Source organism: Ranitomeya variabilis, chromosome 6 (genome assembly GCF_051348905.1).
Source record: "Ranitomeya variabilis isolate aRanVar5 chromosome 6, aRanVar5.hap1, whole genome shotgun sequence".
NCBI lineage: Eukaryota > Metazoa > Chordata > Amphibia > Anura > Dendrobatidae > Ranitomeya > Ranitomeya variabilis.
The window spans coordinates 26360535-26378177 of record NC_135237.1 but is presented as its reverse complement, the minus strand read 5'-3'; the positions used below and the strand labels follow the sequence as shown (position 1 = coordinate 26378177).

At 38.3% G+C, this 17643-nt stretch overlaps 1 protein-coding gene across 1 annotated transcript in view; it reads right to left on the bottom strand.

The window, feature by feature from the left end:
• Nucleotides 1-6502, bottom strand: part of THSD7A (thrombospondin type 1 domain containing 7A) — a 479581-nt gene extending 473079 nt beyond the window's left edge. Inside the window, exon 1 of the mRNA XM_077268105.1 lies at nt 6248-6502. The gene's annotated coding sequence lies outside the window, so the exon portion shown is untranslated. The remainder of the gene's footprint in view (nt 1-6247) is intronic.
• Between the last annotated feature and the right edge of the window lie 11141 nt (nt 6503-17643).

Sequence of the window (17643 nt, the reverse complement as noted above, 5' to 3'; positions counted from 1 at the left end):
TGCTTCTCTCCACTGTGTAAGCGCCATAGCCGGCAAGCACAGCGGTGACGTCAGACGTCACCGCTGTGCTCGCTTTCCGGCTGGCAGACGCTCACACAGTGGAGAGAAGCTGAGACGCTGGAGGACAGACACCGGAATGTAAGTATGTACTGTTTGTTTTTTTACGTTTACGCTGGTAACCACGGTAAACATCGGGTTACTAAGCGCGGCCCTGCGCTTAGTTACCCGATGTTTACCCTGGTTACAAGCGAACACATCGCTGGATCGCTGTCACACACAACGATCCAGCGATGTCAGCGGGTGATCAAGCGACGAAAGAAAGTTCCACACGATCTGCTACGACGTACGATTCTCAGCAGGATCCCTGATCGCTGCTGCGTGTCAGACACTGCGATATCGTAACGATATCGCTAGAACGTCACGAATCGTACCATCGTAGCGATCAAAATGGTACTGTGTGACAGTACCCTTAGAATATAAATAAGGAAAAAGCGGCAAATGTTATGGAGCCTGTATTATACTACAGAGCTGCACTCACTATTGTGCTGGTGCAGTCACTGTGTACATACATTACATTACTGATCCTGAGTTACCTCCTGTATTATACTCCAGAGCTGCACTCACTATTCTGCTGGTGCAGTCACTATGTACATACATTACATTATTGGTCCTGTACTGATCCTGAGTTACATCCTGTATTATACTCCAGAGCTGCACTCACTTTTCTGCTGGTGCAGTCACTATGTACATACATTACATTATTGGTCCTGTACTGATCCTGAGTTACATCCTGTATTATACTCCAGAGCTGCACTCACTATTCTGCTGGTGCAGTCACTGTGTACATATATTACATTATTGGTCCTGTACTGATCCTGAGTTACATCCTGTATTATACCCCAGAGCTGCACTCACTATTCTGCTGGTGCAGTCAGTGTGTACATACATTAAATTACTGATCCCGAGTTACATCCTGTATTATACTCCAGAGCTGCACTCACTATTCTGCTGGTGCAGTCACTGTGTACATACATTACATTATTGGTCCTGTACTGATCCTGAGTTACATCCTGTATTATACCCCAGAGCTGCACTCACTATTCTGCTGGTGCAGTCACTGTGTACATACATTACATTACTGATCCTGAGTTACATCCTGTATTATACTCCAGAGCTGCACTCACTATTCTGCTGGTGCAGTCACTGTGTACATACATTACATTACTGATCCTGAGTTACATCCTGTATTATACTCCAGAGCTGCACTCACTATTCTGCTGGTGCAGTCACTGTGTACATACATTACATTACTGATCCTGAGTTACATCCTGTATCATACTCCAGAGCTGCACTCACTATTCTGCTGGTGCAGTCACTGTGTACATACATTACATTACTGATCCCGAGTTACATCCTGTATTATACTCCAGAGCTGCACTCACTATTCTGCTGGTGCAGTCAGTGTGTACATACATTAAATTACTGATCCCGAGTTACATCCTGTATTATACTCCAGAGCTGCACTCACTATTCTGCTGGTGCAGTCACTGTGTACATACATTTATTCACAGTTCTGCAGTATGTAAATAATGCCGCTATACAATGTGTAACAGTATGTAGGATAACAGTATTGTTCCTGACTTCCCTACATTTTTGGCAATTCTCCATGTTGTTTCCCACTATAACCAGTGCTGTGTACAGGATCCTGCATTGCTGAATTAATCCAGTTCTACGTAACATTCACCGCGATTGTAAATGGAATTGGAGCCGCACGGTTTATGTTCACTGGTTTGTGCAATTAGCTTAAGCAGTAAAGCCTCCAGCAGGTGCTCACAACGGTTAATAGTAATGCAGCTTAATGAACGAGGATCACAATGACCCATTACCGACCATTAGAGAGAGGAAACAATGGGAGGGAACGTACTGAAAACATTGTCTTATTACTGGGACAAAACTGAAAGAGAGTGCAGAAATGAAGCCGACACCGGAAACATCACTGCCTGCTACAAATGTAACAGTAGTAGACAAGTCCTCCTGATAAAAGTAATGCAAACTTCTATACAGGGGGCACCCACAGAGAAGAGAACCCCAAAAATGGGAACTGTGATGGTGTGATATGTTATGTGGGTATCATTTTGTATATATTTATATTTTACTGGTTTTCATAGTGTTCTCTTGTTGCCCTGTATCATTCCGTGTGTTCCCCATATTGTCTAAAGTCTCAATTACCTTCCAAAAGGCTGATGATTGAATTAGCTCACTTACTGTCTGCAGCCTGACTGTATCTATGCCTCTTGATGACCCCCTGTAGTGCCTTAATCCCCCAGGCACCTTTGTCAGGTCTGGGAGGCTTGAAAACCATCCCAACCTGTCTGACTACCCCTGGACATAAAGGAGGGGGCTGGGGAGGACAGGAGCTGGGAAGTCATTCCTGCGTGGAATGATGGTGTGCTCACAGAACCTCAGAGAGAAAGAAGAGTATATGGACTATGCTATCCTCTGTCTGCTTGATTGTTGGACTTTTATCCTGTTACTGAACTGCATTCGGTTTCTGGACTATTTTATCCTTTGTGTGGTGGATTATATATGGACCTTTCGTATTTTTGCCTAAATAAAGGTCTTGGAATTGTTTACTATACTCTAGCTCTCTTGATTGTGTGATACCGGAGAAGGACCCCGTGACAGGAAAATCTCTGCAATCTGGTGCTGAAGTATACGGTGTGACTTTTATATGACACGGCCATCACCACTGCAGGAGACAAGGTTCCTAAGACACTACTTCTGCCCAAAAAACTAGGGCATCTATGAAACATTCTGAAAGCAAGCAGAGATAGTGAAATGTATGAGAAACTGGATGTCAAAGCAAATCAGCAATGATAGCTGTAGGTCAGCAAAAAGCAATAATCAAAGGATCGATGGCTCAATCATCGCTGGTAGAATCATTTTTGGAGCATGGTTACACTCGGCAATTATTGGGAACGACTGCTCGTTCAGGATGGATCATGTGTCTGCAGATCAATGGATCTAGATCTGTTTTCAAGGGAAATTAGATGATTTTTTAATTCAGCCTTGGGGGTGAATAGGGGGAATAACACCCTATCCCATCCTTCATCAGCCCATAGTCTTCCTCTGACTGCAGGGAGCACTGCCTGTATGTTCTAGATGGTGCCTGCGAGGAAGCAGTGGGGCGTAGGGGATTCCCAGTGAGGGTTTTGGGCGCAGTAGTCAGCACCATGGTCTAGAATCTAAGAAGGAGGCAAGACCAAAGTCCAAGGACCGACCATTGTTTGCATTGGTTTCCTTTGGGTACATTGGTTTTACTCATAGATAATGAAAATATAAAGAAAGGGGAGCTGTCTGCAGGATTTCACACCCCAATCTATACATGTGGCTTTTTCAAAATCAAGCAATAAGTTTATATGGCCAGTCCGTGCCTTTTGTTGCAGAAAAATCAGCATTTCAATTGATATGAAAATGAGGCTGCAGAGCTATGGTAGATCTGAAGCCTATGTCACTCCAGCTCTATTCACCACCCTGCACTACTTCCTCCTGCTTCACTGACATCTCCTTTGCTCAAAGTCACAGCAGCATAAAGGCTGTCAGTCAAGCCGAAGGAGGCTGCATGCAAAGTGTTACATGTAAATAGTTTTGGGGGATGAAATCCTGCTGACAGATTTCCGTTAACTGTCTGCCCATCATAGTGCCTGTTACCAGATAATTCAATTTTGAGTCCAAGAACTGAATTTGCTGAGGTTGCACGGTGGAATAACCCTTGGGTCCACGCAGGACTGGCCAACCATCTGATATGTATACTGGTGTCAGGAAAAAGGAATGTGAGTGTTGGATTTTGTCATAGAGAAAAATTGTAAAATCCATAAATAAATCTCCAGAGAGGGGACATATCACCCTTACATTGAACATATGGGGTTCATTATAACAAGGAGCTGACACTTCAACGTCTATTGAAGTAGGACCCCCAGCTGTAAACAGGTAATTACCACAGGGGATCTGATGAGAAACAGCCAACAAGCCTAGGATATGTATATTCAGAGTCAGTGAAATACAAAGGCTTTCTCTGTTCAAAGGAATTCTCAGACTCACTGGAGCCATTGGTCAGTGATGAATATTGGCATTTGTATCGACTTGATATTTATGGGAGACATACTGTATATATATATCATATGGAAGGGACAAACATAATGCATTCACTAACATCACATCAGGCCGGCCGAATGTCTCCAACATAATATCACACAGATGGATGATGCTATCCATGCCATGTTTCATCTTATTAGAAAGGTAAAATCGTGATAGGGAACATGACGACAGTATCTATCTCCTGGGACCTCCAGGGGTGAAGATACCTTGAAAGTTAGGGATCTCATAAACTTCTAAAAACCTAGCACATTCCATGACCAGTCCCCATATGAGCTCACCAAGGAGACGTATGTTGGTGTAATCTTGACGTAATAAAAATCTGAGTTTGTGTTTCTGTCATTTGTCAGTCCTGGGAGATGCAGTTTACTGAAGTTCTGTCTGTTGCCGCTACAAACCAAAGCGCTCCCCTCATAAAAGCCAGTGCAAGCCCTGAAACATCAGATTCAGTACATTTCTTCTGTTTATCCTTTTTTTATGTAATTGTATTCACTGTATTGTTCCCATTTTGTATCATCTTGTATATTTTATATAAACACTGGCTACCTTTCCGGATTTAAAATATAAAGTTTAATATCTCCGTTCCTTTTGCTCTGTAAACCGCACCCCCGAAGCCATACGCTACCTGTAACTGGTGTCCATTCAGCCTGTATAAACGATTGGTGGTGGCAGCTAGTAGTGGCTCCCTTTTGTTATTGTGGAGTTGCCAGAGCCTTTACCGGGATATACGGTATATATATATATATATATATATAATTATTCCATGAATTGGAATTGGAGGTGTATATACCATGCTCTCACTGTGAGCTCCCCAATAACCTGCCTGGTAGTGGAAGCAGCCGTGGCCTCGTCCATCACTCATCAGTCAATTGTGCAATTGTCCTGACAACCGGAGGTAGCGGAGTTGTGTTTCATGACAAACTGGAGGCAGCGGTGGGCTCTGCGCTATTACCCCTGGTGTTTTCTCTGACAGATTTCAACATCTCTGACCTTTTCTTCTTATCAGTAGTTTGACAGATAGGAAAATAAGTCTCCGCTGCTGCCCCCCGGTATCTGGTATCGTCTGCAGTGCTGATGTCACATTAACAGCGCTGCAGCCAATTACTGAGCTCAACAGCTCCACTAGAGTTGACAGCATGAGCCACTTAGAGCTTCTGAGCTCAATGATTGGCTCGAGTGCTGTCGATGAAATGTCAGCGCTACAGACAATAACAAACACCGGGAGCTGCAGCAAAGACTCAGCACTGGACCTGGGGAGGATGAGTAAAGCAGAGGGAGACAGGGATTTTCCAAAGCCCCTTTACTTAAGATCCTTGGTATGGAGTGACATCACCAATCCATAGCAATTGTCCCAAACATATGACCCCGATTCATCAGACCTGCGATGTTCACACAAGTCTTGATGAAGGGGTGTGTTGGAGTCAGAGGCGTCATAAATTGGACGAGTTGGCAACATCCCGTCCTCCCTTAGCTCAACTTATTTTGATGGAACTGCCCAAGATCGACGTGAAAATGCCAAAAGTAACAACATTTTTGCACAAATTCACGTGCGAGTTGATGCCATATTTCTGGTGTAAACATTTGATGAATCGGAGCCAATAAGTCAAATCTCAGCTCCAACGCTTCCTATGTATAAACCTCCAGCATAAAAACATGATCCTAAGGAACATGGAATTACAAAACCCTGAAGTTTTCTTCCTTCAAATATTCACTTTCTGATCTTTGAGCTTCTGAAGAACATCATAAAACACATCTGGTATCTAATCCAACACCTCCCGAAGGGAATTCCTCTTAATTACGAAACCCCCAAAATAAATCCCATTCAGCTACAATAGCAAAATCAATAAGGTCTTATATACAGTGATCAATACAAAGGCAATGTGACATTGAGGCGAAGATAAGGAAGCGGAGACAAGCACGAGCGCCTAAAAACCGTACGCGGAAGACCTGGTATTAACCCTTTAATGCAAAAAATAATGGACGGCACATTTGGCACAAGTCATTATAAAGTTACGGTGCAAATAATTCAGCTCTGCTACATCAGCATTCAGCCTCTAAATACTAAATGTCAGGTTGGTTTCCTTTTTCTTACCAGTTATTATTCCTCAGTCGGCTGGCACCATGGTAGGTCCATGCAGAAGATAATGGCGAAGAACTGTGACACAGTGGGGGCATCGGATTAACATCCACTGGGCATGCCCACCGAAATCTTCAGACATATTAATATCACATCTGTAAGAAGGAAGCCAAGGAAGGGAGACATGAAGAGTTTCTGCAGTGCGACTGTGCGTGGTGGAGGAGGGAGGGGAGGAAGAGCAAGGAGGTATGAGGGCAAGGGAAGGAGAAAACAGAATAAGAGGAATGAGCTCAGGACAAACATCGCCCTTTATCCATTCTACATGAGCTGGAAGGGCTCACATCACAATGTATCTACTGTAAGCATAGAATCTGTCTATGGAACAATATAGCGATACATTGTAGCAGATTAATGTGTTTGGAAGATCTCCAAATAACCCTCCAATAGCAGAGCAAGGATGGGAAATGTTGGACTAATATTATGCGTTTGCTTGTATACCACTATTCTATGAATCATATTCTGCAGCACTTTACAGACATCGTCACTGTCCCCTAAATTCAGAAATTATTATGTCTATGGAGGAAACCCATGCAAACACGGGGAGAACATACAGACCCCTTGTATAATACTATAGACAAAAAAAGTTGCACTCTATCGTGCTAAAGCATGTCAATATGAAATACATGAAATATGAATAGCTGTACGGCTTCTGAATTCTATAAAAAAATGAGACGCTTTGCACACAATTTGGCCAAGTTATGTCTGCCCATCAACCATTGTCAAGGTGGTCTCATAAAAAAACTGATGGGTTCCTATGTGTATGAATACCTCTCTTGGGCAAATTTTTTGCATATTGTACATGGAGTTAACGGCTCCTAAGTTAGCACCTATTCACACTAGCTTGGATGTGCCAGTCAGTTTTTTATTATTTTTTTGTTATTCCCTGTTTAATACTGCTCCTATGAACAAAAATATAACTACTATAATACTGCCCCTATGTTCAAGAATATAACTACTATAATACTGCCCCATGTACAAGAATATAACTACTAAAATACTGCCCCTATGTACAAGAATATAACTACTATAATACTGCTCCTATATACAAGAATATAACTAATATAATACTGCCCCTATGTACAAGAATATAACTACTATAATACTGCCCCCTATGTAAAAGAATATAACTACTATAATACTGCCCCCTATGTACAAGAATATAACTAACATAATACTGCTCCTATGTAAAAGAATATAACTACTATAATACTGCTCCTATGTACAAGTATATAACTACTATAATACTGCTCCTATGTACAAGAATATAACTACTATAATACTGCCCCTATGCATAAGAATATAACTACTATAATACTGCTTCTATGTACAAGAATATAACTACTATAATACTGCCCCTATGTACAAGAATATAACTACTATAATACTGCTCCTATGTACAAGAATATAACGACTATAATACTGCCCCTATGTACAAGAATATAACTACTATAATACTGCCCCTATGTACAAGAATATAACGACTATAATACTGCTCCTATGTACAAGAATACAACTACTATAATAATGCTCCTATGTACAAGAATATAACTACTATAATACTGCCCCTATGTACAAAATATAACTACTATAATACTGCTCCTATGTACAAGAATATAACTACTATAATACTGCTTCTATGTACAAGAATATGACTACTATAATACTGCTCCCTATGTACAAGAATATAACGACTATAATACTGCCCCTATGTACAAGAATATAACTACTATAATACTGCCCCAATGTACAAGAATATAACTACTATAATACTGCCCCTATGTGCAAGAATATAACTACCATAATACTGCCCCTATGTACAAGAATATAACTACTATAATACTGCCCCTATGTACAAGAATATAACTACTATAATACTGCTCCTATGTACAAGAATATAAAACCTATAATACTGCCCCCTATGTACAAGAATATAACTACTATAATACTGCCCCCTATGTACAAGAATATAACTACTATAATACTGCCCCCTATGTACAGGAATATAACTACTATAATACTGCCCCCTATGTATAAGAATATAACTACTATAATACTGCCCTCTATGTACAAGAATATAACTACTATAATACTGCCCCCCTATGTACAAGAATATAACTACTATAATACTGCTCCTATGTACAAGAATATAACTACTATAATACTGCCACCTATGTACAAGAATATAACTACTATAATACTGCCCCCTATGTACAAGAATATAACTACTATAATACTGCCCCCTATGTACAAGAATATAACTACTATAATACTGCCCCTATGTACAAGAATATAACTACTATAATACTGCGCCCTATGTACAAGAATATAACTACTATAATACTGCCCCCTATGTACAAGAATATAACTACTATAATACTGCCCCTATGTACAAGAATATAACGACTATAATACTGCTCCTATGTACAAGAATACAACTACTATAATAATGCTCCTATGTACAAGAATATAACTACTATAATACTGCCCCTATGTACAAAATATAACTACTATAATACTGCTTCTATGTACAAGATTATAACTACTATAATACTGCTTCTATGTACAAGAATATGACTACTATAATACTGCTCCCTATGTACAAGAATATAACGACTATAATACTGCCCCTATGTACAAGAATATAACTACTATAATACTGCCCCAATGTACAAGAATATAACTACTATAATACTGCCCCTATGTACAAGAATATAACTACCATAATACTGCCCCTATGTACAAGAATATAACTACTATAATACTGCCCCTATGTACAAGAATATAACTACTATAATACTGCTCCTATGTACAAGAATATAAAACCTATAATACTGCCCCCTATGTACAAGAATATAACTACTATAATACTGCCCCCTATGTACAAGAATATAACTACTATAATACTGCCCCCTATGTATAAGAATATAACTACTATAATACTGCCCTCTATGTACAAGAATATAACTACTATAATACTGCCCCCCTATGTACAAGAATATAACTACTATAATACTGCTCCTATGTACAAGAATATAACTACTATAATACTGCCCCCTATGTACAAGAATATAACTACTATAATACTGCCCCCTATGTACAAGAATATAACTACTATAATACTGCCCCCTATGTACAAGAATATAACTACTATAATACTGCCCCTATGTACAAGAATATAACTACTATAATACTGCCCCTATGTACAAGAATATAACTACTATAATACTGCCCCCTATGTACAAGAATATAACTACTATAATACTGCCCCTATGTACAAGAATATAACGACTATAATACTGCTCCTATGTACAAGAATACAACTACTATAATAATGCTCCTATGTACAAGAATATAACTACTATAATACTGCCCCTATGTACAAAATATAACTACTATAATACTGCTCCTATGTACAAGAATATAACTACTATAATACTGCTTCTATGTACAAGAATATGACTACTATAATACTGCTCCCTATGTACAAGAATATAACGACTATAATACTGCCCCTATGTACAAGAATATAACTACTATAATACTGCCCCAATGTACAAGAATATAACTACTATAATACTGCCCCTATGTACAAGAATATAACTACCATAATACTGCCCCTATGTACAAGAATATAACTACTATAATACTGCCCCTATGTACAAGAATATAACTACTATAATACTGCTCCTATGTACAAGAATATAAAACCTATAATACTGCCCCCTATGTACAAGAATATAACTACTATAATACTGCCCCCTATGTACAAGAATATAACTACTATAATACTGCCCCTATGTACAAGAATATAACTGCTATAATACTGCCCCCTATGTATAAGAATATAACTACTATAATACTGCCCTCTATGTACAAGAATATAACTACTATAATACTGCACCCCTATGTACAAGAATATAACTACTATAATACTGCTCCTATGTACAAGAATATAACTACTATAATACTGCCCCCTATGTACAAGAATATAACTACTATAGTACTGCCCCCTATGTACAAGAATATAACTACTATAATACTGCCCCCTATGTACAAGAATATAACTACTATAATACTGCCCCTATGTACAAGAATATAACTACTATAATACTGCGCCCTATGTACAAGAATATAACTACTATAATACTGCCCCCTATGTACAAGAATATAACTACTATAATACTGCCCCTATGTACAAGAATATAACGACTATAATACTGCTCCTATGTACAAGAATACAACTACTATAATAATGCTCCTATGTACAAGAATATAACTACTATAATACTGCCCCTATGTACAAAATATAACTACTATAATACTGCTCCTATGTACAAGATTATAACTACTATAATACTGCTTCTATGTACAAGAATATGACTACTATAATACTGCTCCCTATGTACAAGAATATAACGACTATAATACTGCCCCTATGTACAAGAATATAACTACTATAATACTGCCCCAATGTACAAGAATATAACTACTATAATACTGCCCCTATGTACAAGAATATAACTACCATAATACTGCCCCTATGTACAAGAATATAACTACTATAATACTGCCCCTATGTACAAGAATATAACTACTATAATACTGCTCCTATGTACAAGAATATAAAACCTATAATACTGCCCCCTATGTACAAGAATATAACTACTATAATACTGCCCCCTATGTACAAGAATATAACTACTATAATACTGCCCCCTATGTATAAGAATATAACTACTATAATACTGCCCTCTATGTACAAGAATATAACTACTATAATACTGCCCCCCTATGTACAAGAATATAACTACTATAATACTGCTCCTATGTACAAGAATATAACTACTATAATACTGCCCCCTATGTACAAGAATATAACTACTATAATACTGCCCCCTATGTACAAGAATATAACTACTATAATACTGCCCCCTATGTACAAGAATATAACTACTATAATACTGCCCCTATGTACAAGAATATAACTACTATAATACTGCCCCTGTGTACAAGAATATAACTACTATAATACTGCCCCCTATGTACAAGAATATAACTACTATAATACTGCCCCTATGTACAAGAATATAACGACTATAATACTGCTCCTATGTACAAGAATACAACTACTATAATAATGCTCCTATGTACAAGAATATAACTACTATAATACTGCCCCTATGTACAAAATATAACTACTATAATACTGCTCCTATGTACAAGAATATAACTACTATATTACTGCTTCTATGTACAAGAATATGACTACTATAATACTGCTCCCTATGTACAAGAATATAACGACTATAATACTGCCCCTATGTACAAGAATATAACTACTATAATACTGCCCCAATGTACAAGAATATAACTACTATAATACTGCCCCTATGTACAAGAATATAACTACCATAATACTGCCCCTATGTACAAGAATATAACTACTATAATACTGCCCCTATGTACAAGAATATAACTACTATAATACTGCTCCTATGTACAAGAATATAAAACCTATAATACTGCCCCCTATGTACAAGAATATAACTACTATAATACTGCCCCCTATGTACAAGAATATAACTACTATAATACTGCCCCTATGTACAAGAATATAACTACTATAATACTGCCCCCTATGTATAAGAATATAACTACTATAATACTGCCCTCTATGTACAAGAATATAACTACTATAATACTGCCCCCCTATGTACAAGAATATAACTACTATAATACTGCTCCTATGTACAAGAATATAACTACTATAATACTGCCCCCTATGTACAAGAATATAACTACTATAATACTGCCCCCTATGTACAAGAATATAACTACTATAATACTGCCCCTATGTACAAGAATATAACTACTATAATACTGCCCCCTATGTCCAAGAATATAACTACTATAATACTGCCCCTATGTACAAGAATATAACTACTATAATACTGCCCCCTATGTACAAGAATATAACTACTGTAATACTGCCCCCTATGTACAAGAATATAACTACTATAATACTGCCCCCTATGTACAAGAATATAACTACTATAATACTGCCCCTATGTACAAGAATATAACTACTATAATACTGCCCCTATGTACAAGAATATAACTACTATAATACTGCCCCCTATGTACAAGAATATAACTACTATAATACTGCCCACTATGTACAAGAATATAACTACTATAATACTGCTCCTATGTACAAGAATATAACTACTATAATACTGCCCCCTATGTACAAGAATATAACTACTATAATACTGCCCCTATGTACAAGAATATAAATACTATAATACTGCCCCCTTTGTACAAGAATATAACTACTATAATACTGCCCCTATGTACAAGAATATAACTACTATAATACTGCCCCCTATGTACAAGAATATAACTACTATAATACTGCTCCTATGTACAAGAATATAACTACTATAATACTGCCCCTATGTACAAGAATATAACTACTATAATACTGCCCCCTTTGTACAAGAATATAACTACTATAATACTGCCCCTATGTACAAGAATATAACTACTATAATACTGCTCCTATGTACAAGAATATAACTACTATAATACTGCGCCCTATGTACAAGAATATAACTACTATAATACTGCCCCTATGTACAAGAATATAACTACTATAATACTGCCCCTATGTACAAGAATATAACTACTATAATACTGCCCCTATGTACAAGAATATAACTACTATAATACTGCTCCTATGTACAAGAATATAACTACTATAATACTGCCCCTATGTACAAGAATATAACTACTATAATACTGCCCCTATGTACAAGAATATAACTACTATAATACTGCCCCTATGTACAAGAATATAACTACTATAATACTGCTCCTATGTACAAGAATATAACTACTATAATACTACTCCTATGTACAAGAATATAACTACTATAATACTGCCCCTATGTACAAGAATATAACTACTATAATACTGCCCCTATGTACAAGAATATTACTACTATTATACTACTCTAATGTATAAGAATATAGTAGTAATAATAATGTTACTTTATGACACTGATACTTTTGTTCTCAGGGTAGATTGTTGTGAACTCTGTTTTTGGGCTCCCTCTTGTGGTCACAAGTGGTACTGTGTGAGTGCTGTCTTTGGGCTCCCTCTGGTGGCTCTTTGTGTCATTCTGCAGGTCTGAGGATGGATCAGCTGTCTCGTTATCTGTTAGCTGGTTTCCTATTTAGCTCACCTGGACTATCATTTGTTGCCTGCTGTCGATGTATTCAGTGCTATTTTGATCCTTCCTGAATTCCTTCGTTATCAGTCTCGCCAAGAGAAGCTACGTTTCTGTTTGGTTATTTTTTGCTCATCAGTGTTCAATATGTTTCTTGGTTATTTATTTGTCCTTGTCCAGCTTGCTAATATGTGATTTCCTTGCTTGCTGGTAGCTCTAGGGGGCTGAGTTTCTCCCCTCACACCGTTAGTTGGTGTGGGGGTTCTTGAACTCTCAGTGTGGATATTTTGTATAGGGTTTTTTACTGACCGCACAGTTCCCTGCCTGTCTTCTGCTATCTAGTATTAGTGGGCCTCATTTGCTGAATCTGTTTTAATTTCTACGTTTTGTATTTTCCCCTTACCTCACCGTTATTATTTGTTGGGGGCTTCCTATATCTTTGGGGTCATTTCTCTGAGGCAAGTGAGGTCTTACTTTCTCTATAGGGGTAGCAAGTTTCTCAGGCTGCGTCGAGACGTCCAGGAATTTAGGCACATTCACCGGCTGCCTTCAGTGTGTTTGGTAAGGATCAGGTTTTGCGGTCAGTCCAGTTACCACCTCCCTAGAGCTTGTTCTATGTTCAGTAACTTAGCTAGTCCTATCTGTGATCCTCAGCCATTAAGGATCATATCTAGGGTTGATCGAAACGGGTCGTTCATTTTCAAAAGTCGCCGACTTTTGGCTAAGTCGGCGTCTCATGAAACCCGATCCGACCCCTGTGCTTGTCGGCCATGCGGTACGCAACTTTCGCGCCAAAGTCGCGTTTCAATGACGCGAAAAGCGCCATTTCTCAGCCAATGAAGGTGAACGCAGAGTGTGGGCAGCGTGATGACATAGGTCCTGGTCCCCACCATCTTAGAGAAGGGCATTGCAGTGATTGGCTTGCTGTCTGCGGCGTCACAGGGGCTATAAAGGGGCGTTCCCGCCGACCGCCATCTTACTGCTGCTGATCTGAGCTTAGGGAGAGGTTGCTGCCGCTTCGTCAGAAGCAGGGATAGCGTTAGGCAGGGTCCACTAACCACCAAACCGCTTGTGCTGTAGCGATTTCCACTGTCCAACACCACCTTCGGTGTGCAGGGACACTGGAAGCTACATTTTTTTTTTCCCTCAGCGCTGTAGCTCATTGGGCTGCCCTAGAAGGCTCCGTGATAGCTGTATTGCTGTGTGTACGCCACTGTGCAAACCAACTGCTTTTTTCAAAGCACATATCCTCTTGTTCCTTCCTTTCTGCACAGCTATCTTTTTTGTTTGTCCACACTTTTTATTTAATTTGTGCATCAGTCCACTCCTATTGCTGCCTGCCATACCTGGCTTACATTACTGCAGGGAGATAGTAATTGTAGGACAGTCCCTGTTTTTTTTTTTTTTTTTTGTGGAAGATTAAGATTGACATTTCTGCTACAGTGCCATCCCTGTGTGTGCCATCTCTCACTGAGTGGGCCATAGAAAGCCTATTTATTTTTTTCCTTGATTTGTGTTCTAAAATCTACCTCAACACAAAAACACTACATCAATCAGTGGGAGAAAAATATTGGCCTCAGTCAGGGCTTGTGTGCCACTCCTGTGTGTGCCATCTCTCATTCAGTGGGCCATACAAAGCCTATTTATTTTTTTGTTTTTTTTAATATTATTGGGTTTCTAAAGTCTCCGTGAAAAAAAAAAAAAAATACATAAAAAAACAGTGGGAGAGTAATATTGCCCTTTCAGCTTGTGTGCCAGTCTTGACTCCTGGGTGTGCCACCTCTCTCTCTCTAATTGTGGGCCATAGAAAGCCTATTTATTTTTTTGCTTTTTTTAATATTATTTGGTTTCTAAAGTCTCCCTGAAAAAAAAAAATACATAAAAAAACAGTGGGAGAGTAATATTGCCCTTTCAGCTTGTGTGCCAGTCTTGACTCCTGGGTGTGCCACCTCTCTCTCTCTAATTGTGGGCCATAGAAAGCCTATTTATTTTTTTGCTTTGTTTAATATTATTTGGTTTCTAAAGTGTCCCTGAAAAAAAAAAATACATAAAAAAACAGTGGGAGAGTAATATTGCCCTTTCAGCTTGTGTGCCAGTCTTGACTCCTGGGTGTGCCACCTCTCTCTCTCTAATTGTGGGCCATAGAAAGCCTATTTATTTTTTTGCTTTTTTTAATATTATTTGGTTTCTAAAGTCTCCCTGAAAAAAAAAAAGTACATAAAAAAACAGTGGGAGAGTAATATTGCCCTTTCAGCTTGTGTGCCAGTCTTGACTCCTGGGTGTGCCACCTCTCTCTCTCTCTAATTGTGGGCCATAGAAAGCCTATTTATTTTTTTGCTTTGTTTAATATTATTTGGTTTCTAAAGTCTCCCTGAAAAAAAAAAAAAAACATAAAAAAACAGTGGGAGAGTAATATTGCCCTTTCAGCTTGTGTGCCAGTCTTGACTCCTGGGTGTGCCACCTCTCTCTCTCTAATTGTGGGCCATAGAAAGCCTATTTATTTTTTTGCTTTTTTTAATATTATTTGGTTTCTAAAGTCTCCCTGAAAAAAAAAAAAGTACATAAAAAAACAGTGGGAGAGTAATATTGCCCTTTCAGCTTGTGTGCCAGTCTTGACTCCTGGGTGTGCCACCTCTCTCTCTCTAATTGTGGGCCATAGAAAGCCTATTTATTTTTTTGCTTTGTTTAATATTATTTGGTTTCTAAAGTCTCCCTGAAAAAAAAAATACATAAAAAAACAGTGGGAGAGTAATATTGCCCTTTCAGCTTGTGTGCCAGTCTTGACTCCTGGGTGTGCCACCTCTCTCTCTCTAATTGTGGGCCATAGAAAGCCTATTTATTTTTTTGCTTTTTTTAATATTATTTGGTTTCTAAAGTCTCCCTGAAAAAAAAAATACATAAAAAAACAGTGGGAGAGTAATATTGCCCTTTCAGCTTGTGTGCCAGTCTTGACTCCTGGGTGTGCCACCTCTCTCTCTCTAATTGTGGGCCATAGAAAGCCTATTTATTTTTTTTGCTTTTTTTAATAGTATTTGGTTTCTAAAGTCTCCCTGAAAAAAAAAAATACATAAAAAAACACTGGGAGAGTAATATTGCCCTTTCAGCTTGTGTGCCAGTCTTGACTCCTGAGTGTGCCACCTGTCTCTCTCTAATTGTGGGCCATAGAAAGCCTATTTATTTTTTTGCTTTGTTTAATATTATTTGGTTTCTAAAGTCTCCCTGAAAAAAAAAATACATAAAAAAACAGTGGGAGAGTAATATTGCCCTTTCAGCTTGTGTGCCAGTCTTGACTCCTGGGTGTGCCACCTCTCTCTCTCTAATTGTGGGCCATAGAAAGCCTATTTATTTTTTTGCTTTGTTTAATATTATTTGGTTTCTAAAGTCTCCCTGAAAAAAAAAATACATAAAAAAACAGTGGGAGAGTAATATTGCCCTTTCAGCTTGTGTGCCAGTCTTGACTCCTGGGTGTGCCACCTCTCTCTCTCTAATTGTGGGCCATAGAAAGCCTATTTATTTTTTTGCTTTTTTTAATATTATTTGGTTTCTAAAGTCTCCCTGAAAAAAAAAAATACATAAAAAAACAGTGGGAGAGTAATATTGCCCTTTCAGCTTGTGTGCCAGTCTTGACTCCTGGGTGTGCCACCTCTCTCTCTCTAATTGTGGGCCATAGAAAGCCTATTTATTTTTTTGCTTTGTTTAATATTATTTGGTTTCTAAAGTCTCCCTGAAAAAAAAAACAAAAACATAAAAAAACAGTGGGAGAGTAATATTGCCCTTTCAGCTTGTGTGCCAGTCTTGACTCCTGGGTGTGCCACCTCTCTCTCTCTAATTGTGGGCCATAGAAAGGCTATTTTATTTTTTTATTTTTTTTATTAGTATTTGGTTTCTAAATTGTCCCTGAAAAAAACATTTTATCTTATTTGGTTTCTAAAGTCTCCCTGAGAAAAAAAAAAAAATAAAAATTAGGTGGGAGAATAATATTGACATTAGTGCTTGAGTGACAGTCCTGCGTGTGTGTCATCTCTGTGATTTTGTGCCACAGAAAACAGAGTGTGTAACATTGTGCCTGATTTTCCTTGTGGTCTCACCAACCTGTTAAGGGATATTGAAATCATACTG